Source organism: Eriocheir sinensis, chromosome 1 (genome assembly GCF_024679095.1).
Source record: "Eriocheir sinensis breed Jianghai 21 chromosome 1, ASM2467909v1, whole genome shotgun sequence".
NCBI lineage: Eukaryota > Metazoa > Arthropoda > Malacostraca > Decapoda > Varunidae > Eriocheir > Eriocheir sinensis.
The window spans coordinates 22878962-22901293 of record NC_066509.1 but is presented as its reverse complement, the minus strand read 5'-3'; the positions used below and the strand labels follow the sequence as shown (position 1 = coordinate 22901293).

At 43.2% G+C, this 22332-nt stretch overlaps 16 non-coding genes and 1 pseudogene across 16 annotated transcripts; all 17 read right to left on the bottom strand.

The window, feature by feature from the left end:
- Window positions 1-6026: 6026 nt before the first annotated feature.
- On the bottom strand, window positions 6027-6145 carry LOC126997518 (5S ribosomal RNA; annotated as a pseudogene).
- Window positions 6146-7087: 942 nt separating this feature from the next.
- Window positions 7088-7206, bottom strand: LOC126997440 (5S ribosomal RNA). The gene has a single exon (XR_007752113.1). It is a non-coding gene; the product is annotated as a 5S ribosomal RNA (ribosomal RNA).
- A 636-nt stretch (window positions 7207-7842) lies between these two features.
- On the bottom strand, window positions 7843-7961 carry LOC126997408 (5S ribosomal RNA). The gene has a single exon (XR_007752095.1). It is a non-coding gene; the product is annotated as a 5S ribosomal RNA (ribosomal RNA).
- A 627-nt stretch (window positions 7962-8588) lies between these two features.
- LOC126997372 (5S ribosomal RNA) lies at window positions 8589-8707 on the bottom strand. The gene has a single exon (XR_007752060.1). It is a non-coding gene; the product is annotated as a 5S ribosomal RNA (ribosomal RNA).
- Window positions 8708-9338: 631 nt separating this feature from the next.
- LOC126997078 (5S ribosomal RNA) lies at window positions 9339-9457 on the bottom strand. Its single transcript, XR_007751887.1, has one exon. It is a non-coding gene; the product is annotated as a 5S ribosomal RNA (ribosomal RNA).
- Window positions 9458-10083: 626 nt separating this feature from the next.
- LOC126997258 (5S ribosomal RNA) lies at window positions 10084-10202 on the bottom strand. The gene has a single exon (XR_007751961.1). It is a non-coding gene; the product is annotated as a 5S ribosomal RNA (ribosomal RNA).
- A 1587-nt stretch (window positions 10203-11789) lies between these two features.
- Window positions 11790-11908, bottom strand: LOC126997294 (5S ribosomal RNA). The gene has a single exon (XR_007751997.1). It is a non-coding gene; the product is annotated as a 5S ribosomal RNA (ribosomal RNA).
- A 632-nt stretch (window positions 11909-12540) lies between these two features.
- On the bottom strand, window positions 12541-12659 carry LOC126997315 (5S ribosomal RNA). Its single transcript, XR_007752004.1, has one exon. It is a non-coding gene; the product is annotated as a 5S ribosomal RNA (ribosomal RNA).
- A 636-nt stretch (window positions 12660-13295) lies between these two features.
- On the bottom strand, window positions 13296-13414 carry LOC126997323 (5S ribosomal RNA). The gene has a single exon (XR_007752035.1). It is a non-coding gene; the product is annotated as a 5S ribosomal RNA (ribosomal RNA).
- Window positions 13415-14050: 636 nt separating this feature from the next.
- Window positions 14051-14169, bottom strand: LOC126997024 (5S ribosomal RNA). The gene has a single exon (XR_007751848.1). It is a non-coding gene; the product is annotated as a 5S ribosomal RNA (ribosomal RNA).
- Window positions 14170-14797: 628 nt separating this feature from the next.
- Window positions 14798-14916, bottom strand: LOC126997251 (5S ribosomal RNA). Its single transcript, XR_007751960.1, has one exon. It is a non-coding gene; the product is annotated as a 5S ribosomal RNA (ribosomal RNA).
- A 1568-nt stretch (window positions 14917-16484) lies between these two features.
- Window positions 16485-16603, bottom strand: LOC126997285 (5S ribosomal RNA). The gene has a single exon (XR_007751990.1). It is a non-coding gene; the product is annotated as a 5S ribosomal RNA (ribosomal RNA).
- A 631-nt stretch (window positions 16604-17234) lies between these two features.
- LOC126997314 (5S ribosomal RNA) lies at window positions 17235-17353 on the bottom strand. The gene has a single exon (XR_007752003.1). It is a non-coding gene; the product is annotated as a 5S ribosomal RNA (ribosomal RNA).
- Window positions 17354-17989: 636 nt separating this feature from the next.
- Window positions 17990-18108, bottom strand: LOC126997280 (5S ribosomal RNA). The gene has a single exon (XR_007751965.1). It is a non-coding gene; the product is annotated as a 5S ribosomal RNA (ribosomal RNA).
- A 633-nt stretch (window positions 18109-18741) lies between these two features.
- On the bottom strand, window positions 18742-18860 carry LOC126996984 (5S ribosomal RNA). Its single transcript, XR_007751800.1, has one exon. It is a non-coding gene; the product is annotated as a 5S ribosomal RNA (ribosomal RNA).
- Window positions 18861-19477: 617 nt separating this feature from the next.
- On the bottom strand, window positions 19478-19596 carry LOC126996945 (5S ribosomal RNA). The gene has a single exon (XR_007751762.1). It is a non-coding gene; the product is annotated as a 5S ribosomal RNA (ribosomal RNA).
- A 635-nt stretch (window positions 19597-20231) lies between these two features.
- LOC126997790 (5S ribosomal RNA) lies at window positions 20232-20350 on the bottom strand. The gene has a single exon (XR_007752383.1). It is a non-coding gene; the product is annotated as a 5S ribosomal RNA (ribosomal RNA).
- Window positions 20351-22332: the final 1982 nt, after the last annotated feature.

Genomic DNA, 22332 nt, shown 5'->3' with positions numbered 1-22332 from the left:
GGCGTGGGCGGGCGAACGAGCGAGCAAGCCAGCTAACGATCTAATGAACGAACGACTGAATGAACGAACGACTGAACGAACAAACGAACGAGCGACCGACCGACCACACGAACGAACGAACGAACAAGCGAACGACCAAAAGACAGACCGATCGAACGAACGAGCGACCAAACGAAAGAACCACCAACCGAACGAACGAACGAACGAGCGACCGAACGAACGAACGAATGACCGGCCGAACCAACAAATGAACGACCGAACGAATGAACGACCGAACGAACGACAAACAAACAACCGAACAAACGAGCGAGGGATCGACCGACAGCACGAACGAACGAACGAACAAGCGAATGTTAGGGTGGGATGCAGACCCTGGCTTAAATGTTAGGGTGGGATGCTGACCCTGGCATAAATGTTAGGGTGGGATGCTGACCCTGACTTAAATGTTTAGGTGTGATGCTGACTCTGGCTTAAATGTCAGGGTGTGATGCTGACCCTTTCTTAAATGTTAGGGTGAGATGCTGACCCTGGCTTAAATGTCAGGGTGTGATGCTGACCCTTTCTTAAATGTCAGGGTGAGATGCTGACCCTGGCTTAAATGTCAGGGTGTGATGCTGACCCTGGCTTAAATGTCAGGGTGTGATGCTGACCCTGGCTTAAATGTCAGGGTGTGATGCTGACCCTTTCTTAAATGTCAGGGTGGGATGCTGACCCTGGCTTAAATGTTAGGGTGGGATGCTGACCCTGGCTTAAATGTTAGGGTGAGATGCTGACCCTGGCTTAAATGTTAGGGTGGGATGCTGACCCTGGCTTAGATGTTAGGGTGGGATGCTGACCCTGACTTAAAGGTTAGGGTGGGATGCTGACCCTGGCTTAAATGTTAGGGTGGGATGCTGACCCTGGCTTAAATGTTAGGGTGTGATGCTGACCCTGGCTTAAATGTTAGGGTGGGATGCTGACCCTGGCTTAAATGTTAGGGTGGGATGCTGACCCTGACTTAAATGTTAGGGTGGGATGCTGACCCTAGCTTAAATGTAAGGGTGGGATGCTGACCCGTGCTTAAATATAAGGGTGGGATGCTGACCCGACTTAAATGTTAGGGGATGCTGACCCTGGCTTAAATGTAAGGGTGGGATGCTGACCCTGACTTAAATGTTAGTGTGGGATGCTGACCCTAGCTTAAATGTAAGGTGGGATGCTGACCTGCCTTAAATGTTAGGGTGGGATGCTGACCCTGGCTTAAATGTTAGGGTGGGATGCTGACCCTGGCTCAAATGTTAGGGTGGGATGCTGACCCGGTCTTAAATGTTAGGTGGGATGCTGACCCTGGCTGAAATGTTAGGGTGGGATGCTGACCCTGAATTAAATGTTAGGGTGGATGCTGACCCTGCCTTAAATGTTAGGGTGGGATGCTGACCCTGGCTTAAATGTTAGGGTGGGATGCTGACCCTGGCTTAAATCTCAGGGTGGGATGCTGACCCTGGCTTAGATGTTAGGGTGGGATGCTGACCCTGGCTTAAATGTTAGGGTTGGATGCTGACCCTGGCTTAAATATTAGGGTGGGATGCTGACCCTGGCTTAAATGTTAGGGTTGGATGCTGACCCTGGCTTAAATGTTAGGGTTGGATGCTGACCCTGGCTTAAATATTAGGGTGGCATGCTGACTCCGGCTTAAATGCTAGGGTGGGATGATGACCCTGGCTTAAATGTTAGGGTGGAATGCTGACCCTGGCTTAAATGTTAGGGTGGGATGCTGACCCTGGCTTAAATGTTAGGGTGGGATGATGACCCTGGCTTAAATGTTAGGGTGGAATGCTGACCCTGGCTTAAATGTTAGGGTGGGATGCTGACCCTGGCTTAAATGTTAGGGTGGGATGCTGACCCTGGCTTAAATGTTAGGGTGGGATGCTGACCCTGGCTTAAATGTCAGGGTGGGTTGCTGACCCTGGTTTAAATGTTAGGGTGGGATGCTGACCCTGGCTTAAATGTAAAGGTGCGATGCTGACCCTGGCTTAAATGCTAGGGTGGGATGCTGACCCTGGCTTAAATGTCAGGGTGGGATGCTGACCATGGTTTAAATGTCCGCGTGGGATGATGACCATTTTTTTAAATGTCCGGGTGGGATGCTGACCATGGCATAAATGTCCTTAATTGTGCACGTAGAATGAAATTAAAGAAACAGTAACAGAAGATGTTGGAGCAACGGCGGGTGAATAAGAATCATAATTGGCTGAAGAAGAAAGAGCGGAGAAATGAGTGGAAATCATAGCGGTGGAAGAAAAAGAAGCGACGGCAGAAGCAAATCAAGCAACGGAAGAAGGAGGAGCAGGGCAGAAGAAGAGGCATTAGCAGAAGGATGAAAAGTATCAGTAGAAAAAAAATATGGAGAGGAAGAAGAGGACTTAGCTGTGGAAGAAGAAGAACCAGGAGCGGAAGAATAAGCAGCGGCGGAAGTATGAAGGAAAAGCAGCAACAGCGGAAGAAAAAGAAAGAACGGTGAAGGAGGAGGAAAAAACGGCTCAAGAAACAGCAGCGACTGAAGAAGATGCAACGACAGAAGAAGAAAAAAAGCAGTATAGAAGAAGAAACAGCGACGGAAGAAGAAACAACGAAAGAAAAATCAGCGGCTTAAGAAGAAGCAGCGACGGAAGAAAAAGAAACAGCGACGGAACAAGAAGAAGCAGCGACGGAAGAAGAAGAAGTGACGGAAGAAGAAGAAGAAGGACGGAAGAAGAAGAAGCAGCGACGGAAGAAGAAGAAGCAGCGACGGAAGAAGAAGAAGCAGCGACGGAAGAAGAAACAGCGACGGAAGGAGAAGAAACAGCGACGGAAGAAGAAGAAACAGTGACGGAAAAAGAAGAAACAGCGACGGAAGAAGAAGAAGCAGCGACGGAAGAAAAAGAAGCAGCGACGGAAGAAGAAGAAACAGCGACGGAAGAAAAAGAATCAGCGACGGAAGAAGAAGAAACATGACGGAAGAAGAAGAAGAAGCGAAGGAAGAAGATGAAGCATCGACGGAACAAGAAGAAGAAGCGAGGTAAGAAGAAGAAAAAGCGACTGAAGAAGAAGAAGCAGCGACGGAAGAAGAAGAAGAAGCGACGGAAGAAGAAGAAGAAGCAGCGACGGAAGAAGAAGAACCAGCGACGGAAGAAGAAGAAACAGCGACGAAAGAAGAAGCAGCAGCGACGGAAGAAGAAGAAGCAGCGACGGAAGAAGAAGAGGCAGCGACGGAAGAAGAAGAAGCAGCGACGGAAGAAAAAGAAGCAGCGACGGAAGAAGAAGAAACAGCGACGGAAGAAGAAGAAGAAGCAGCGACGGAAGAAGAAGAAGAAGCAGCGACGGAAGAACAAGAAACAGCGACGGAAGAAGAAGAAGAAGCAGCGACGGAAGAAGAAGAGGCAGCGACGGAAGAAGAAGCAGCGACGGAAGAAGAAGAAGCAGCGACGGAAGAAGAAGAAACAGCGACGGAAGAAGAAGAAGAAGCAGCGACGGAAGAAGAAGAAGAAGCAGCGACGGAAGAAGAAGAAACAGCGACGGAAGAAGAAGAAGAAGCAGCGACGGAAGAACAAGAAGTAGCGACGGAAGAAGAAGACGCAGCGACGGAAGAAGAAGAAACAGCGACGGAAGAAGAAGAAGAAGCAGCGAAGGAAGAAGAAGAAGCAGCGACGGAAGAAGAAGAAGAAGCAGGACGGATGAAGAAGAAGAAAGGACGGAAGAAGAATTAACAGCGACCGAAGAACAAGAAGCAGCCACGGAAGAAGAAGAAGAAGCAGCGACGGAAGAAGAAGAAGCAGCGACGGAAGAAGAAGAAGCAGCGACGGAAGAAGAAGAAACAGCGACGGAAGAAGAAGAAACAGCGACGAAGAAGAAGAAGAAGAAGGACGGAAGAAGAAGAAGAAAGGACGGAAGAAGATGTAGAAACAGCGACTGAAGAAGAAGAAGCTGCGACGGAAGAAGAAGAAACAGCAACGGAAGAAGAAGAAGAAGGAAGGAAGAAGAAGAAGAAGCAGCGACGGAAGAAGAAGAAGAAACAGCGACGGAAGAAGAAGAAGAAACAGCAACGAAGAAGAAGAAGAAGGACGGAAGAAGAAGAAGCAGCGACGGAAGAAGAAGAAGAAAGGACGGAAGAAGAAGAAGAAGGACGGAAGAAGAAGAAGAAGCGACGGAAGAAGAAGAAGAAGGACGGAAGAAGAAGAAGCAGCGACGGAAGAAGAAGAAGCGACTGAAGAAGAAGAATCAGTGACGGAAGAAGAATAAACAGCGACGGAAGAAGAAGAAGAAGCAGGACGGAAGAAGAAGAAGAAGGACGGAAGAAGAAGAAGCAGGACGGAAGAAGAAGAAGAAGCGACTGAAGAAGAAGAAGAAGAAGACGGAAGAAGAAGAAGAAGCGACGGAAGAAGAAGAAAGGACGGAAGAAGAAGAAGCAGGATGGAAGAAGAAGAAGAAAGGACGGAAGAAGATGCAGCGACGGAAGAAGAAACAGCGACGAGAGAAGAAGAAACAGCGACGAGAGAAGAAGAAGCAGCGACGGAAGAAGAAGAAGCAGCGACGGAAGAAGAAGCAGCGACGGAAGAAGAAGCAGGGACGGAAGAAGAAGAAACAGCGACGGAAGAAGAAGAAGCAGCGACGGAAGAAGCAATAAAATCTCTATTTAAAGTGTCTAACCAAGATTCTGTGACTCCGATGATGTGATAATGATTTGTAGCTGGGAGGACTTCTAAGTCTTCAAATTTTTTACGTAGGCTACGAGCGTTGACATAGCAATCTTTAATGTGATTCGAGTCGGGGGTTTTGCGGGTTGAATACTCCATTACGGTGGAGCTGCTGGTGTTCTCGCCTCCGCGTTTTTTGGCTTTCGAAGCGCCACTTGGTCACAGAGCAGCCTCCCGAAACGGGCTGCTCCAACAGGGTTTAAGTGGATGCCATCAGGAAGGAAACAAGTCTGAATCGTAGTAAAATTGTTCCACGTGAGCGACCTGGACGTTTTCTTGTGAGCAAAGGGACTAAAGTCTGTTGTTTGTGCTGTAGGCCTTACTGTAAAAGCTAGATTCGTCACCGACCCTCGGGAGGATTCCTGAGATTATGATGTAACTGGCATCCGTTTTACATTTATACTACTTGATCATGCGGCGGTATTTCTCAAGCAGTTCCTCAGAACGGGTTGTCTTTCCGTCATTTGTCCTTCCGTAAATGACAAAGAAGGTGAAACGTTTCGGTCGGCATTTCTCGTTTGTTAAGTTGGTCCTGATGTTTGAGCCAAGTAACACAGGTAAACACATGCCAGCGCTTGGACCGGGTTAAGTAGTGAAGGTTTGTCAAGTTGGTCCTGATGTTTGAGCCAGGTAAGACTGGTAAACACATGCCAGCGCTTCGACCGGATGAAGTAGGGAAGGTTTGTTAAGTTGGTCCTGATGTTTGAGCCAGGTAACACAGGTAAACACATGCCAGCGCTGGGACCCCGATGAAGTAATGAAGATTTATTAGTTTCCTTCAACCTCCAAGAAATGTACGTCATGAATTTACCAGGAAGAGTTATTATGATGCACTTTTCATGGCACAAAACTGAACTACACACACACACACACAAACACACACACAAACTTATTCAGTGATTTAGGGGGTAATTAGGCCATGGGACCACGGCCTCTAAGGACAAAAGGAAAGCTGATCGATTGCTTGTGCCTGTTGTTAATTGTTTCTCCTGGTATACTGTGCCAAAAGGTCATTGGAAGAAAAAAAATGAATAAATAAATAGTTACGTAACGAACGTCACAAATTTCAAAATGAAGGGCTCAGCTAAATGAAAAGAAAAAAGGGGACGGAAAACGAAATGCTTAATGAAAAGAAAAGGTGCAAAACGAAAGTCCAAAACCTAAATAAAACGAAAAGAGGGATGCAAAGCGAAAGGCTAAAAATTAAATGGAAAAGAAAAAAAAAATACATAACGAAACGCCGATAGCTATATGAAAATAAGAGTCACCAAGAGCGCAAAGTGAAAGTTTAAAGAAATTAAATAAAAAGAGGGATGCCAACAGCATCTGGTGTTCCCAGGCGGTCACCCATCCAAGTACAATCCAGACTCAACGTCGCTTAACTTCGCTGATCGGACGATAAGCGGTGTTTTCAACGTGGTGTGGCCGTTGACGTTAAAGAAGAATTGGCTTTGATCTTTGAGGCAGGTAACACAGGTAAAAACATGCCAGCGCTTGGATCGCATGAATTAGTGAACGTTTGTTAAGTTGGTCCTGATTTTTTGAGCCAGATGACACTGGTAAACAAATGCCAGCGCTTGGACCGGGTGAAGTAGTGAAGGTTTGTTAAGTTGGTCCTGATGTTTGAGCCAGGTAACACAGGTAAACACATGTCAGCGGTTGGACCGGGTGAAGTAGTGAAGGTTTGTTAAGTTGGTCCTGATGTTTGAGCCAGGTAACACAGGTAAACACATGCCAGCGCTTCGACCGGGTGAAGTAGTGAAGGTTTGTTAAGTTGGTCCTAATGTTTGAGCCAGGTAACACAGGTAAAAACATGCCAGCGCGTGGACCGGGTGAAGTAGTGAAGGTTTGTTAAGTTGGTCCTGATGTTTGAGCCAGGTAACACAGGTAAACACATGCCAGCGCTTGGACCGGGTGAAGTAGTGAAGGTTTGTTAAGTTGATCCTGATCTTTGAGCCAGGTAAGAGGTAAACACATGCCAGCGCTGGGACTCCGGTGAAGTAAAAATAAATAAATAAAGTTACGTAACCAGCGTCACAAATTTCAAAACGAAAGGCTGAGCTAAATGAAAAAAAAGGGACGGAAAACGAATTGCTTAATAAAAAAGAAATGGTGCAAAACAACAGTCCAAAAGCTAAATAAACGAAAAGAGGGATGCAAAGCGAAAGGCTAAGACCTAGATGAAAAGAAAAGAGGAATGCAAAAGAAAGGCTAAAAGCTAGATGAAAAGAAAAGAAGAGGGGTGCAAAACGAAAGGCTAAAAATTAAATGGAAAAGAAAAAAAAATACATAACGAAACGCCTAAAGCTATATGAAAATAAGAGTCACCAGGAGCGCAAAGTGAAAAGTTAAAAGAAACTAAATAAAAAGAGGGATGCCAACAGCATCTGGTGTTCCCAGGCGGTCACCCGTCCAAGTACTATCCAGGCCCAACATCGCTTAACTTCGCTGATCGGACGAGAAGCGGTATTTTCAACGTGGTGTGGCCGTTGACAAGAAAGTTGAACTGGCTTTCATCTTTGAGGCAGGTAACACAGGTAAACACATGCCAGCGCTTGAACCGTGTGAAGTAGTAAAGGTTTGTTAAGTTGGTCCTGATGTTTGAGCGAGAAACACATGTAAACACATGCCAGCGCTTGGACCGGGTGAAGTAGTGAAGGTTTGTTAAGTTGGTCCTGATGTTTGAGCCAGGTAGCACAGGTAAACACATGCCAGCGCTGGGACCCCGGTGAAGTAAAAATAAATAAATAAATGAATGAATGAATAAATAAATAAATAAAGTTACGTAACCAGCGTCAAAATTTTCAAAAAACGAAAGTCTCAGCTAAATACAAAGAAAAAAAAAAGGACGGAAAACGAAATGCTTAATGAAAAGAAATGGTGCAAAACGAAAGTCAAAAAGCTAAATAAAACGAAAACAGGGATGCAAAGCGAAAGGCTAAGAGCTAGATGAAAAGAAAAGAGGAATGCAAAAGAAAGGCTAAAAGCTAAAGGAAAAGAAAAGAAGAGGGGTGCAAAATGAAAGAAAAAAAAATATAAAACATAACGAAAGGCCGAAAGATATATGAAAAGAAAAGAGTCACCAGGACCGCAAAGTGAAAAGTTAAGAGAAATTAAATAAAAAGAGGGATGCCAACAGCATCTGGTGTTCCCAGGCGGTCACCCATCCAAGTACTATCCAGAATCAACGTCGCTTAACTTCGCTGATCGGACGAGAAGCGGTGTTTTCAACGTGGTGTGGCCGTTGACAAGAAAGGTGAACTGGCTTTCATCTTTGAGGCAGGTAACACAGGTAATCACATGCCAGCGCTTGGACCGGGCGAAGTAGTGAAGGTTTGTTAAGTTGGTCCTGATGTCTGAGCCAGGCGACACGGGTAAACGCCAGCGCTTGGACCGGGTGAAGGAGTGAAGGTTTGTTAAGTTGCTCCTTACGTTTGAGCCAGGTAACACAGGTAAACACATGCCAGCGCTGGGACCCCGGTGAAGTAAAAATAAATAAATGAATGAATGAATAAATAAATAAATAAAGTTACGTAACCAGCGTCAAAATTTTCAAAAACGAAAGGCTCAGCTAAATACAAAGAAAAAAAAGGCACGGAAAACGAAATGCTTAATGAAAAGAAATGGTGCAAAACGAAAGTCAAAAAGCTAAATAAAACGAAAACAGGGATGCAAAGCGAAAGGCTAAGACCTAGATGAAAAGAAAAGAGGAATGCAAAAGAAAGGCTAAAAGCTAAAGGAAAAGAAAAGAAGAGGGGTGCAAAACGAAAGAAAAAAAAATATAAAACATAACGAAAGGCCGAAAGATATATGAAAAGAAAAGAGTCACCAGGACCGCAAAGTGACAAGTTAAGAGAAATTAAATAAAAATAAGGATGCCAACAGCATCTGGTGTTCCCAGGCGGTCACCCATCCAAGTACTATCCAGACCCAACGTCGCTTAAATTCGCTGATCGGACGAGAAGCGGTGTTTTCAACGTGGTGTGGCCGTTGACAAGAAAGGTGAACTGGCTTTCATCTTTGAGGCAGGTAACACAGGTAATCACATGCCAGCGCTTGGACCGGGCGAAGTAGTGAAGGTTTGTTAAGTTGGTCCCGATGTCTGGAGCCAGGTGACACGGGTAAACGCCAGCTTGGACCGGTGAAGGAGTGAATGTTTGTTAAGCTGCCTTACGTTTGAGCCAGGTAACACAGGTAAACACATGCCAGCGCTGGGACCCCGGTGAAGTAAAAATAAATAAATAAATGAATGAATGAATAAATAAATAAATAAATAAAGCTACGTAACCAGCGTGAAAATTTTCAAAAACGAAAGGCTCAGCTAAATACAAAAAAAAAAAAGGGACGGAAAACGAAATGCTTAATGAAAAGAAATGGTGCAAAACGAAAGTCAAAAAGCTAAATAAAACGAAAACAGGGATGCAAAGCGAAAGGCTAAGACCTAGATGAAAAGAAAAGAGGAATGCAAAAGAAAGGCTAAAAGCTAAAGGAAAAGAAAAGAAGAGGGGTGCAAAACGAAAGAAAAAAAATATAAAACATAACGAAAGCCCGAAAGATATATGAAAAGAAAAGAGTCACCAGGACCGCAAAGTGAAAAGTTAAGAGAAATTAAATAAAAAAGGGGGATGCCAACAGCATCTGGTGTTCCCAGGCGGTCACCCATCCAAGTACTATCCAGACCCAACGTCGCTTAACTTCGCTGATCGGACGAGAAGCGGTGTTTTCAACGTGGTGTGGCCGTTGACAAGAAAGGTGAACTGGCTTTCATCTTTGAGGCAGGTAACACAGGTAATCACATGCCAGCGCTTGGACCGGGCGAAGTAGTGAAGGTTTGTTGTTGGTCCCGATGTCTGGAGCCAGGTGACACGGGTAAACGCCAGCGCTTGGACCGGGTGAAGGAGTGAAGGTTTGTTAAGTTGCTCCTTACGTTTGAACCAGGTAACACAGGTAAACACATGCCAGCGCTGGGACCCCGGTGAAGTAAAAATAAATTAATAAATGAATGAATGAATAAATAAATAAAGTTACGTAACCAGCGTCAAAATTTTCAAAAACGAAAGGCTCAGCTAAATACAAAGAAAAAAAAAGGGACGGAAAACGAAATGCTTAATGAAAAGAAATGGTGCAAAACGAAAGTCAAAAAGCTAAATAAAACGAAAACAGGGATGCAAAGCGAAAGGCTAAGACCTAGATGAAAATAAAAGAGGAATGCAAAAGAAAGGCTAAAAGCTAAAGGAAAAGAAAAGAAGAGGGGTGCAAAACGAAAGAAAAAAAATATAAAACATAACGAAAGGCCGAAAGATATATGAAAAGAAAAGAGTCACCAGGACCGCAAAGTGAAAAGTTAAGAGAAATGAAATAAAAAGAGGGATGCCAACAACATCTGGTGTTCCCAGGCGGTCACCCATCCAAGTACTATCCAGACCCAACGTCGCTTAACTTCGCTGATCGGACGAGAAGCGGTGTTTTCAACGTGGTGTGGCCGTTGACAAGAAAGATGAACTGGCTTTCATCTTTGAGGCAGGTAACACAGGTAATCACATGCCAGCGCCTGGACCGGGCTAAGTAGTGAAGGTTTGTTAAGTTGGTCCCGATGTCTGAGCCAGGTGACACGGGTAAACGCCAGCGCTTGGACCGGGTGAAGGAGTGAAGGTTTGTTAAGTTGCTCCTTACGTTTGAGCCAGGTAACACAGGTAAACACATGCCAGCGCTGGGACCCCGGTGAAGTAAAAATAAATAATAAACAATGAATTGTTGTAACCGTTATCACGGGTCACAAAGGGAGACGACACTGTTTGTACTAGTGACACTTTACTTAAAATTCTGGTACTTTAGGAGTATTTAAAGGAGTTCGTAAATGGGGTGATGAAACGGTGTCGCCTTTCTTATATGTATTTTATTCTACCTTAATACTACTTAATATTACAAAGGGTAAAAATATTGTTTAAACCAGCGACTGGCTTACGAGACTCAATGAGTCTTCAGGTTTTCTTTCACTATTGGTTACTGACGTTAGCACTGGTATAATATTGAGTAAAAACTCACACAATAAAGTATCATAGAAATATAATCCTAAGTAAAACTAAGATAATAGAACACAATAGATATGTTAGATACGCTTTCCTCTATGGTAATTCTTCACTCCATACTCACAGTAGCAAAGATGAATGTTCTGCCCATGTTGTCTAGGGAAGGACAACTGGGTGTACAGCACACGAACAGAGTGCTGGCTGATCTGATCCCTAGCCTGAATAAATGCTTCTTATATAGGCATGACATACATACAGACATCACGAGGGTAATACGTCAGGCGTGTGAGTCATACATCAAACTCACACCGAGCTCGCTACAATCTACCTAACCGACATGTGTAATAAGGTTGGCGTACACTCGATTGTAATCCTTAGTGTAGCTGTCACGCGGTGACGCAGCTTTGTTTTCATAACATTTTGTTCCGCGGTTGATCGTGTTTTGGCCGCGGTTGATTGTGTTTTGGCCGCGGTTGATTGTGTTTTGGCTTAGATAAGCGGGTGCGTTAATAGGCAATTGTGTATAGGTTGGTAAATGAACAGTGCGTTTGGGGACAATCATGTGTTGGAGTCCGTGTTGTGCTTTAGCGGTCGATACCGCTGTTGTCATCGGAAAATATTGCCGGAGAAGATGATGATGACACGAGTGGTGGAAATTGCGGGCACCACAGAATGAATGAATAAATAAATAAATATATAAAGTTACGTAACCAGCGTCAAAATTTTCAAAAACGAAAGGCTCAGCTAAATACAAAGAAAAAAAAAGGGACGGAAAACGAAATGCTTAATAAAAAGAAATGGTGCAAAACGAAAGTCAAAAGGCTAAATAAAACGAAAACAGGGATGCAAAGCGAAAGGCTAAGACCTAGATGAAAAGAAAAGAGGAATGCAAAAGAAAGGCTAAAAGCTAAAGGAAAAGAAAAGAAGAGGGGTGCAAAACGAAAGAAAAAAATATAAAACATAACGAAAGGCCGAAAGATATATGAAAAGAAAAGAGTCACCAGGACCGCAAAGTGAAAAGTTAAGAGAAATTAAATAAAAAGAGGGATGGCAACAGCATCTGGCGTTCCCAGGCGGTCACCCATCCAAGTACTATCCAGACCCAACGTCGCTTAACTTCGCTGATCGGACGAGAAGCGGTGTTTTCAACGTGGTGTGGCCGTTGACAAGAAAGGTGAACTGGCTTTCATCTTTGAGGCAGGTAACACAGGTAATCACATGCCAGCGCTTGGACCGGGCGAAGTAGTGAAGGTTTGTTAAGTTGGTCCCGATGTCTGAGCCAGGTGACACGGGTAAACGCCAGCGCTTGGACCGAGTGAAGGAGTGAAGGTTTGTTAAGTTGCTCCTTACGTTTGAGCCAGGTAACACAGGTAAACACATGCCAGCGCTGGGACCCCGGTGAAGTAAAAATAAATAAATAAATGAATGAAGGAATAAATAAATGAATAAAGTTACGTAACCAGCGTGAAAATTTTCAAAAACGAAAGGCTCAGCTAAATACAAAGAAAAAAAAAGGGACGGAAAACGAAATGCTTAATGAAAAGAAATGGTGCAAAACGAAAGTCAAAAAGCTAAATAAAACGAAAACAGGGATGAAAAGCGAAAGGCTAAGACCTAGATGAATAGAAAAGAGGAATGCAAAAGAAAGGCTAAAAGCTAAAGGAAAAGAAAAGAAGAGGGGTGCAAAACGAAAGGAAAAAAAATATAAAACATAACGAAAGGCCGAAAGATATATGAAAAGAAAAGAGTCACCAGGACCGCAAAGTGAAAAGTTAAGAGAAATTAAATAAAAAGAGGGATGCCAACAACATCTGGTTTTCCCAGGCGGTCACCCATCCAAGTACTATCCAGACCCAACGTCGCTTAACTTCGCTGATCGGACGAGAAGCGGTGTTTTCAACGTGGTGTGGCCGTCGACAAGAAAGGTGAACTGGCTTTCATCTTTGAGGCAGGTAACACAGGTAATCACATGCCAGCGCTTGGACCGGGCGAAGTAGTGAAGGTTTGTTAAGTTGGTCCCGATGTCTGAGCCAGGTGACACGGGTAAACGCGCAGCGCTTGGACCGGGTGAAGGAGTGAAGGTTAGTTAAGTTGCTCCTTACGTTTGAGCCAGGTAACACAGGTAAACACATGCCAGCGCTGGGACCCCGGTGAAGTAAACATCAAGAAATAAATGAATGAATGAATAAATAAATAAATAAATAAAGTTACGTAACCAGCGTCAAAATTTTCAAAAACGAAAGGCTCAGCTAAATACAAAGAAAAAAAAAGGGACGGAAAACGAAATGCTTAATGAAAAGAAATGGTGCAAAACGAAAGTCAAAAAGCTAAATAAAACGAAAACAGGGATGCAAAGCGAAAGGCTAAGACCTAGATGAAAAGAAAAGAGGAATGCAAAAGAAAGGCTAAAAGCTAAAGGAAAAGAAAAGAAGAGGGGTGCAAAACGAAAGAAAAAAAATATAAAACATAACGAAAGGCCGAAAGATATATGAAAAGAAAAGAGTCACCAGGACCGCAAAGTGAAAAGTTAAGAGAAATTAAATAAAAAGAGGGATGCCAACAGCATCTGGTGTTCCCAGGCGGTCACCCATCCAAGTACTATCCAGACCCAACGTCGCTTAACTTCGCTGATCGGACGAGAAGCAGTGTTTTCAACGTGGTGTGGCCGTCGACAAGAAAGGTGAGCTGGCTTTCATCTTTGAGTCAGGTAACACAGGTAATCACATGCCAGCGCTTGGACCGGGCGAAGTAGTGAAGGTTTATTAAGTTGGTCCCGATGTCTGAGCCAGGTGACACGGGTAAACGCCAGCGCTTGGACCGGGTGAAGGAGTGAAGGTTAGTTAAGTTGCTCCTTACGTTTGAGCCAGGTAACACAGGTAAACACATGCCAGCGCTGGGACCCCGGTGAAGTAAAAATAAATAAATAAATGAATGAATGAATAAATAAATAAATAAATAAAGTTACGTAACCAGCGTCAAAATTTTCAAAAACAAAAGGCTCAGCTAAATACAAAGAAAAAAAAAGGGACGGAAAACGAGATGCTTAATGAAAAGAAATGGTGCAAAACGAAAGTCAAAAAGCTAAATAAAACGAAAACAGGGATGCAAAGCGAAAGGCTAAGACCTAGATGAAAAGAAAAGAGGAATGCAAAAGAAAGGCTAAAAGCTAAAGGAAAAGAAAAGAAGAGGGGTGCAAAACGAAAGAAAAAAAATATAAAACATAATGAAAGGCCGAAAGATATATGAAAAGAAAAGAGTCACCAGGACCGCAAAGTGAAAAGTTAAGAGAAATTAAATAAAAAAGGGGGATGCCAACAGCATCTGGTGTTCCCAGGCGGTCACCCATCCAAGTACTATCCAGACCCAACGTCGCTTAACTTCGCTGATCGGACGAGAAGCGGTGTTTTCAACGTGGTGTGGCCGTTGACAAGAAAGGTGAACTGGCTTTCATCTTTGAGGCAGGTAACACAGGTAATCACATGCCAGCGCTTGGACCGGGCGAAGTAGTGAAGGTTTGTTAAGTTGGTCCCGATGTCTGAGCCAGGTGACACGGGTAAACGCCAGCGCTTGGACCGGGTGAAGGAGTGAAGGTTTGTTAAGTTGCTCCTTACGTTTGAACCAGGTAACACAGGTAAACACATGCCAGCGCTGGGACCCCGGTGAAGTAAAAATAAATTAATAAATGAATGAATGAATAAATAAATAAAGCTACGTAACCAGCGTCAAAATTTTCAAAAACGAAAGGCTCAGCTAAATACAAAGAAAAAAAAAAGGGACGGAAAACGAAATGCTTAATGAAAAGAAATGGTGCAAAACGAAAGTCAAAAAGCTAAATAAAACGAAAACAGGGATGCAAAGCGAAAGGCTAAGACCTAGATGAAAAGAAAAGAGGAATGCAAAAGAAAGGCTAAAAGCTAAAGGAAAAGAAAAGAAGAGGGGTGCAAAACGAAAGAAAAAAAATATAAAACATAACGAAAGGCCGAAAGATATATGAAAAGAAAAGAGTCACCAGGACCGCAAAGTGAAAAGTTAAGAGAAATGAAATAAAAAGAGGGATGCCAACAACATCTGGTGTTCCCAGGCGGTCACCCATCCAAGTACTATCCAGACCCAACGTCGCTTAACTTCGCTGATCGGACGAGAAGCGGTGTTTTCAACGTGGTGTGGCCGTTGACAAGAAAGATGAACTGGCTTTCATCTTTGAGGCAGGTAACACAGGTAATCACATGCCAGCGCCTGGACCGGGCTAAGTAGTGAAGGTTTGTTAAGTTGGTCCCGATGTCTGAGCCAGGTGACACGGGTAAACGCCAGCGCTTGGACCGGGTGAAGGAGTGAAGGTTTGTTAAGTTGCTCCTTACGTTTGAGCCAGGTAACACAGGTAAACACATGCCAGCGCTGGGACCCCGGTGAAGTAAAAATAAATAAATAAATGAATTGTTGTAACCCGTTATCACGGGTCACAAAGGGGAGACGACACACTGTTTGTACTAGTGACACTTTACTTAAAATTCTGGTACTTTAGGAGTATTTAAAGGAGTTCGTAAATGGGGTGATGAAACGGTGTCGCCTTTCTTATATGTATTTTATTCTAATACTACTTAATACAAAGGTAAAATATTGTTTAAACCAGCGACTGGCTTTCGAGACTCAATGAGTCTTCAGGTTTTCTTTCACTATTGGTTACTGACGTTAGCACTGGTATAATATTGAGTAAAAACTCACACAATAAAGTATCATAGAAATATAATCCTAAGTAAAACTAAGATAATAGAACACAATAGATATGTTAGATACGCTTTCCTCTATGGTAATTCTTCACTCCATACTCACAGTAGCAAAGATGAATGTTCTGCCCATGTTGTCTAGGGAAGGACAACTGGGTGTACAGCACACGAACAGAGTGCTGGCTGATCTGATCCCTAGCCTGAATAAATGCTTCTTATATAGGCATGACATACATACAGACATCACGAGGGTAATACGTCAGGCGTGTGAGTCATACATCAAACTCACACCGAGCTCATACAATAATCTACCTAACCGACATGTGTAATAAGGTTGGCGTACACTCGATTGTAATCCTTAGTGTAGCTGTCACGCGGTGACGCAGCTTTGTTTTCATAACATTTTGTTCCGCGGTTGATCGTGGTTTGGCCGTTGATTGATTGTTTTGTTGATTGTGTTTTGGCTTAGATAAGCGGGTGCGTTAATAGGCAATTGTATAGGTTGGTAAATGAACAGTGCGTTTGGGGACAATCATGTGTTGGAGTCCGTGCTTTAGCGGTCGATACCGCTGTTGTCATCGGAAAATATTGCCGAGAAGATGATGATGACACGAGTGGTAAGGATATCGCGGGGCACCACAGAATGAATGAATAAATAAATAAATATATAAAGTTACGTAACCAGCGTCAAAATTTTCAAAAACGAAAGGCTCAGCTAAATACAAAGAAAAAAAAAGGGACGGAAAACGAAATGCTTAATAAAAAGAAATGGTGCAAAACGAAAGTCAAAAGGCTAAATAAAACGAAAACAGGGATGCAAAGCGAAAGGCTAAGACCTAGATGAAAAGAAAAGAGGAATGCAAAAGAAAGGCTAAAAGCTAAAGGAAAAGAAAAGAAGAGGGGTGCAAAACGAAAGAAAAAAATATAAAACATAACGAAAGGCCGAAAGATATATGAAAAGAAAAGAGTCACCAGGACCGCAAAGTGAAAAGTTAAGAGAAATTAAATAAAAAGAGGGATGGCAACAGCATCTGGCGTTCCCAGGCGGTCACCCATCCAAGTACTATCCAGACCCAACGTCGCTTAACTTCGCTGATCGGACGAGAAGCGGTGTTTTCAACGTGGTGTGGCCGTTGACAAGAAAGGTGAACTGGCTTTCATCTTTGAGGCAGGTAACACAGGTAATCACATGCCAGCGCTTGGACCGGGCGAAGTAGTGAAGGTTTGTTAAGTTGGTCCCGATGTCTGAGCCAGGTGACACGGGTAAACGCCAGCGCTTGGACCGAGTGAAGGAGTGAAGGTTTGTTAAGTTGCTCCTTACGTTTGAGCCAGGTAACACAGGTAAACACATGCCAGCGCTGGGACCCCGGTGAAGTAAAAATAAATAAATAAATGAATGAAGGAATAAATAAATGAATAAAGTTACGTAACCAGCGTGAAAATTTTCAAAAACGAAAGGCTCAGCTAAATACAAAGAAAAAAAAAGGGACGGAAAACGAAATGCTTAATGAAAAAAATGGTGCAAAACGAAAGTCAAAAAGCTAAATAAAACGAAAACAGGGATGAAAAGCGAAAGGCTAAGACCTAGATGAATAGAAAAGAGGAATGCAAAAGAAAGGCTAAAAGCTGAAGGAAAAGAAAAGAAGAGGGGTGCAAAACGAAAGGAAAAAAAATATAAAACATAACGAAAGGCCGAAAGATATATGAAAAGAAAAGAGTCACCAGGACCGCAAAGTGAAAAGTTAAGAGAAATTAAATAAAAAGAGGGATGCCAACAACATCTGGTTTTCCCAGGCGGTCACCCATCCAAGTACTATCCAGACCCAACGTCGCTTAACTTCGCTGATCGGACGAGAAGCGGTGTTTTCAACGTGGTGTGGCCGTCGACAAGAAAGGTGAACTGGCTTTCATCTTTGAGGCAGGTAACACAGGTAATCACATGCCAGCGCTTGGACCGGGCGAAGTAGTGAAGGTTTGTTAAGTTGGTCCCGATGTCTGAGCCAGGTGACACGGGTAAACGCGCAGCGCTTGGACCGGGTGAAGGAGTGAAGGTTAGTTAAGTTGCTCCTTACGTTTGAGCCAGGTAACACAGGTAAACACATGCCAGCGCTGGGACCCCGGTGAAGTAAAAATAAATAAATAAATGAATGAATGAATAAATAAATAAATAAATAAAGTTACGTAACCAGCGTCAAAATTTTCAAAAACGAAAGGCTCAGCTAAATACAAAGAAAAAAAAAGGGACGGAAAACGAAATGCTTAATGAAAAGAAATGGTGCAAAACGAAAGTCAAAAAGCTAAATAAAACGAAAACAGGGATGCAAAGCGAAAGGCTAAGACCTAGATGAAAAGAAAAGAGGAATGCAAAAGAAAGGCTAAAAGCTAAAGGAAAAGAAAAGAAGAGGGGTGCAAAACGAAAGAAAAAAAATATAAAACATAACGAAAGGCCGAAAGATATATGAAAAGAAAAGAGTCACCAGGACCGCAAAGTGAAAAGTTAAGAGAAATTAAATAAAAAGAGGGATGCCAACAGCATCTGGTGTTCCCAGGCGGTCACCCATCCAAGTACTATCCAGACCCAACGTCGCTTAGCTTCGCTGATCGGACGAGAAGCGGTGTTTTCAACGTGGTGTGGCCGTCGACAAGAAAGATGAGCTGGCTTTCATCTTTGAGTCAGGTAACACAGGTAATCACATGCCAGCGCTTGGACCGGGCGAAGTAGTGAAGGTTTGTTAAGTTGGTCCCGATGTCTGAGCCAGGTGACACGGGTAAACGCCAGCGCTTGGACCGGGTGAAGGAGTGAAGGTTAGTTAAGTTGCTCCTTACGTTTGAGCCAGGTAACACAGGTAAACACATGCCAGCGCTGGGACCCCGGTGAAGTAAAAATAAATAAATAAATGAATGAATGAATAAATAAATAAATAAATAAAGTTACGTAACCAGCGTCAAAATTTTCAAAAACGAAAGGCTCAGCTAAATACAAAGAAAAAAAAAGGGACGGAAAACGAGATGCTTAATGAAAAGAAATGGTGCAAAACGAAAGTCAAAAAGCTAAATAAAACGAAAACAGGGATGCAAAGCGAAAGGCTAAGACCTAGATGAAAAGAAAAGAGGAATGCAAAAGAAAGGCTAAAAGCTAAAGGAAAAGAAAAGAAGAGGGTGCAAAACGAAAGAAAAAAATATAAAACATAACGAAAGGCCGAAAGATATATGAAAAGAAAAGAGTCACCAGGACCGCAAAGTGAAAAGTTAAGAGAAATTAAATAAAACGAGGGATGCCAACAGCATCTGGTGTTCCCAGGCGGTCACCCATCCAAGTACTATCCAGACCCAACGTCGCTTAACTTCGCTGATCGGACGAGAAGCGGTGTTTTCAACGTGGTGTGGCCGTTGACAAGAAAGGTGAACTGGCTTTCATCTTTGAGGCAGGTAACACAGGTAATCACATGCCAGCGCTTGGACCGGGCGAAGTAGTGAAGGTTTGTTAAGTTGGTCCTGATGTCTGAGCCAGGTGACACGGTAAACGCCAGCGCTTGGACCGGGTGAAGGAGTGAAGGTTTGTTGTTGCTCCTTACGTTTGAGCCAGGTAACACAGGTAAACACATGCCAGCGCTGGGACCCCGGTGAAGTAAAAAATAAATGAATGAAGGAATAAATAAATAAATAAATAAAGTTACGTAACCAGCGTCAAAATTTTCAAAACGAAAGGCTCAGCTAAATACAAAGAAAAAAAAGGGACGGAAAACGAAATGCTTAAGGAAAAGAAATGGTGCAAAACGAAAGTCCAAAAGCTAAATAAAACGAAAACAGGGATGCAAAGCGAGAGGCTAAGACCTAGATGGAAAGAAAAGAGGAATACAAAAGAAAGGCTAAAACCTAAAGGAAAAGAAAAGGAGAGGGGTGCAAAACGAAAGAAAAAAATAGAAAACATAACGGAAGGCCGAAAGATATATGAAAAGAGTCATCAGGACCGCAAAGTGAAAAGTTAAGAGAAATTATATAAAAAGAGGGATGCCAACAGCATCTGGTGTTCCCAGGCGGTCACCCATCCAAGTACTATCCAGACCCAACGTCGCTTAACTTCGCTGATCGGACGAGAAGCGGTGTTTTCAACGTGGTGTGGCCGTTGACAAGAAAGGTGAACTGGCTTTCATCTTTGAGGCAGGTAACACAGGTAATCACATGCCAGCGCTTGGACCGGGCGAAGTAGTGAAGGTTTGTTAAGTTGGTCCCGATGTCTGAGCCAGGTGACACGGGTAAACGCCAGCGCTTGGACCGGGTGAAGGAGTGAAGGTTTGTTAAGTTGCTCCTTACGTTTGAGCCAGGTAACACAGGTAAACACATGCCAGCGCTGGGACCCCGGTGAAGTAAAAATAAATAAGTAAATGAATGAAGGAATAAATAAATAAATAAATAAAGTTACGTAACCAGCGTCAAAATTTTCAAAAACGAAAGGCTCAGCTAAATACAAAGAAAAAAAAAGGGACGGAAAACGAAATGCTTAATGAAAAGAAATGGTGCAAAACGAAAGTCAAAAAGCTAAATAAAACGAAAACAGGGATGCAAAGCGAAAGGCTAAGACCTAGATGAAAAGAAAAGAGGAATGCAAAAGAAAGGCTAAAAGCTAAAGGAAAAGAAAAGAAGAGGGGTGCAAAACGAAAGAAAAAAAATATAAAACATAACGAAAGGCCGAAAGATATATGAAAAGAAAAGAGTCACCAGGACCGCAAAGTGAAAAGTTAAGAGAAATTAAATAAAAAGAGGGATGCCAACAGCATCTGGTGTTCCCAGGCGGTCACCCATCCAAGTACTATCCAGACCCAACGTCGCTTAACTTCGCTGATCGGACGAGAAGCGGTGTTTTCAACGTGGTGTGGCCGTTGACAAGAAAGGTGAACTGGCTTTCATCTTTGAGGCAGGTAACACAGGTAATCACATGCCAGCGCTTGGACCGGGCGAAGTAGTGAAGGTTTGTTAAGTTGGTCCCGATGTCTGAGCCAGGTGACACGGGTAAACGCCAACGCTTGGACCGGGTGAAGGAGTGAAGGTTTGTTAAGTTGCTCCTTACGTTTGAGCCAGGTAACACAGGTAAACACATGCCAGCGCTGGGACCCCGGTGAAGTAAAAACCGATGTTTATACATGTTGGGACGCCCGAAGCCCATATGACGTAATTTACCTAGATTATCAGAAAGCATTTGATAAAGTTCCTCACGTTAGGCTTATTTCAAAATTGCGTTCCCACGGTATTAACGACCATCTATGTGCGTGGATTCATGACTGGCTCACCGACAGAGAACAACGTGTAGTTCTTAATGGTGAAGCCTCGGATTGGCAACCCGTCACCAGTGGCGTTCCCCAAGGTTCGGTCCTGGGGCCAACACTATTCATAATTTACGTGGACGACTTAGAAACTGATATCCTATCAAAAGTTCCCAAATTCGCCGACGACACCAAATTAGGAGGTACGGTAATGAACAGTCAAAGTTGCGAGAACATTCAATCAGACTTAATAAGACTTGCCGACAGGAGCGAAAAATGGCAAATGAGTTTTAAAGTAGATAAATGTAAAGTAATTCACATAGGTAAAAAAAAATCCTATTTTTAAATATCAGATTCAAGGACATGAGCTCAGCGAAGTAAAACAAGAAAAAGATCTTTGTGTCATTATCAGTAACACTCTTAAAATGAGTGATCAATGTTTTGCAGCGAGCAAAAAAGTCAATATGATGTTGGGATTAATCTCAAGAAACTTTGATTATAAATCACCCGAACTTATGAAGAGATTATATTTAGCATTTGTAAGACTACACCTAGAATACGCCGTTCAGTTCTGGTCACCGAACTATATCAAAGATCAATTTTTGCTAGAAAAGATACAGCGACGAGCAACCAAACAAATTCCAGCGCTCCGAGACTTGCCATATGACGAGCGTTTAAAGTGTTTAGATATGTTTTCCCTAAAAAAGCGAAGGATAGGAGGGGACTTAATTGAAGTGTTCAAAATCCTTAATGGATTCGACATTAACCCAGATAGTCTATTTCAGAGAGACTCCAACACAAGAACACGCAGCAACGGTATGAAGTTAAAGGGAAATCGATGTAACACATTTGTGTACAGAAGTTTTTTCAATAACAGAGTCGTCGATCACTGGAATAGACTCCCACCGTCAGCAGTTAGCCCACAGAGTATCAATAGGTTTAAGTCTTCTTTGGATAAGTACTTCAGGGATATAAGATTATACTGACCCTTTTTCGCATGTTTTCAGACAGATCGCAGCAAGACCTCAACCTATATTCATATAATTCTCCCCACAACCTAGATTGCAAGTAGCGAAAGTCAACAATAGAGTAAAGCAACAGTTTATGTCCGCATGACAGGTGGAGTGAGGTGTGGGTGCAGTAAGGTGACAGGTTACTGGGGCGTGCCTAGTACCGCCGGTAAAATGAGGATCAAGCCTCCACCTGTGCCCCTGAAACTACACCTCACCCATCGTGATTATTACGGGGGATTCTGGGGCTGCCCTGTGTAGGCCACTCGTCCTCTTCCAGTCTCCCTGTATTTCCATGTTCTTATATTCTTATGCAATGAAGTCATTTTCCCCCACAGCTTAGGTTACCAGTAGTGTAAGTTAAGGGTAGTAATTTCCTCTTATTTCTCTCTTTACTGTGAAATTTCCATGTCCCTTTCTTCCTTAAAGGTACATGGTGTTCTCTTCTAACTATTTCCTGCCGGCACGTTGCCGGAGGGAGAGGTGGGTGGGAAGGAGCCTTCATCTATTCTGTCCTGTCCTACCACACGTAGATTACTAGTAGTAGCGGTAGTAAACAGACACCCTCGCCATAGACAGATAGGTCTTCTGGTGTC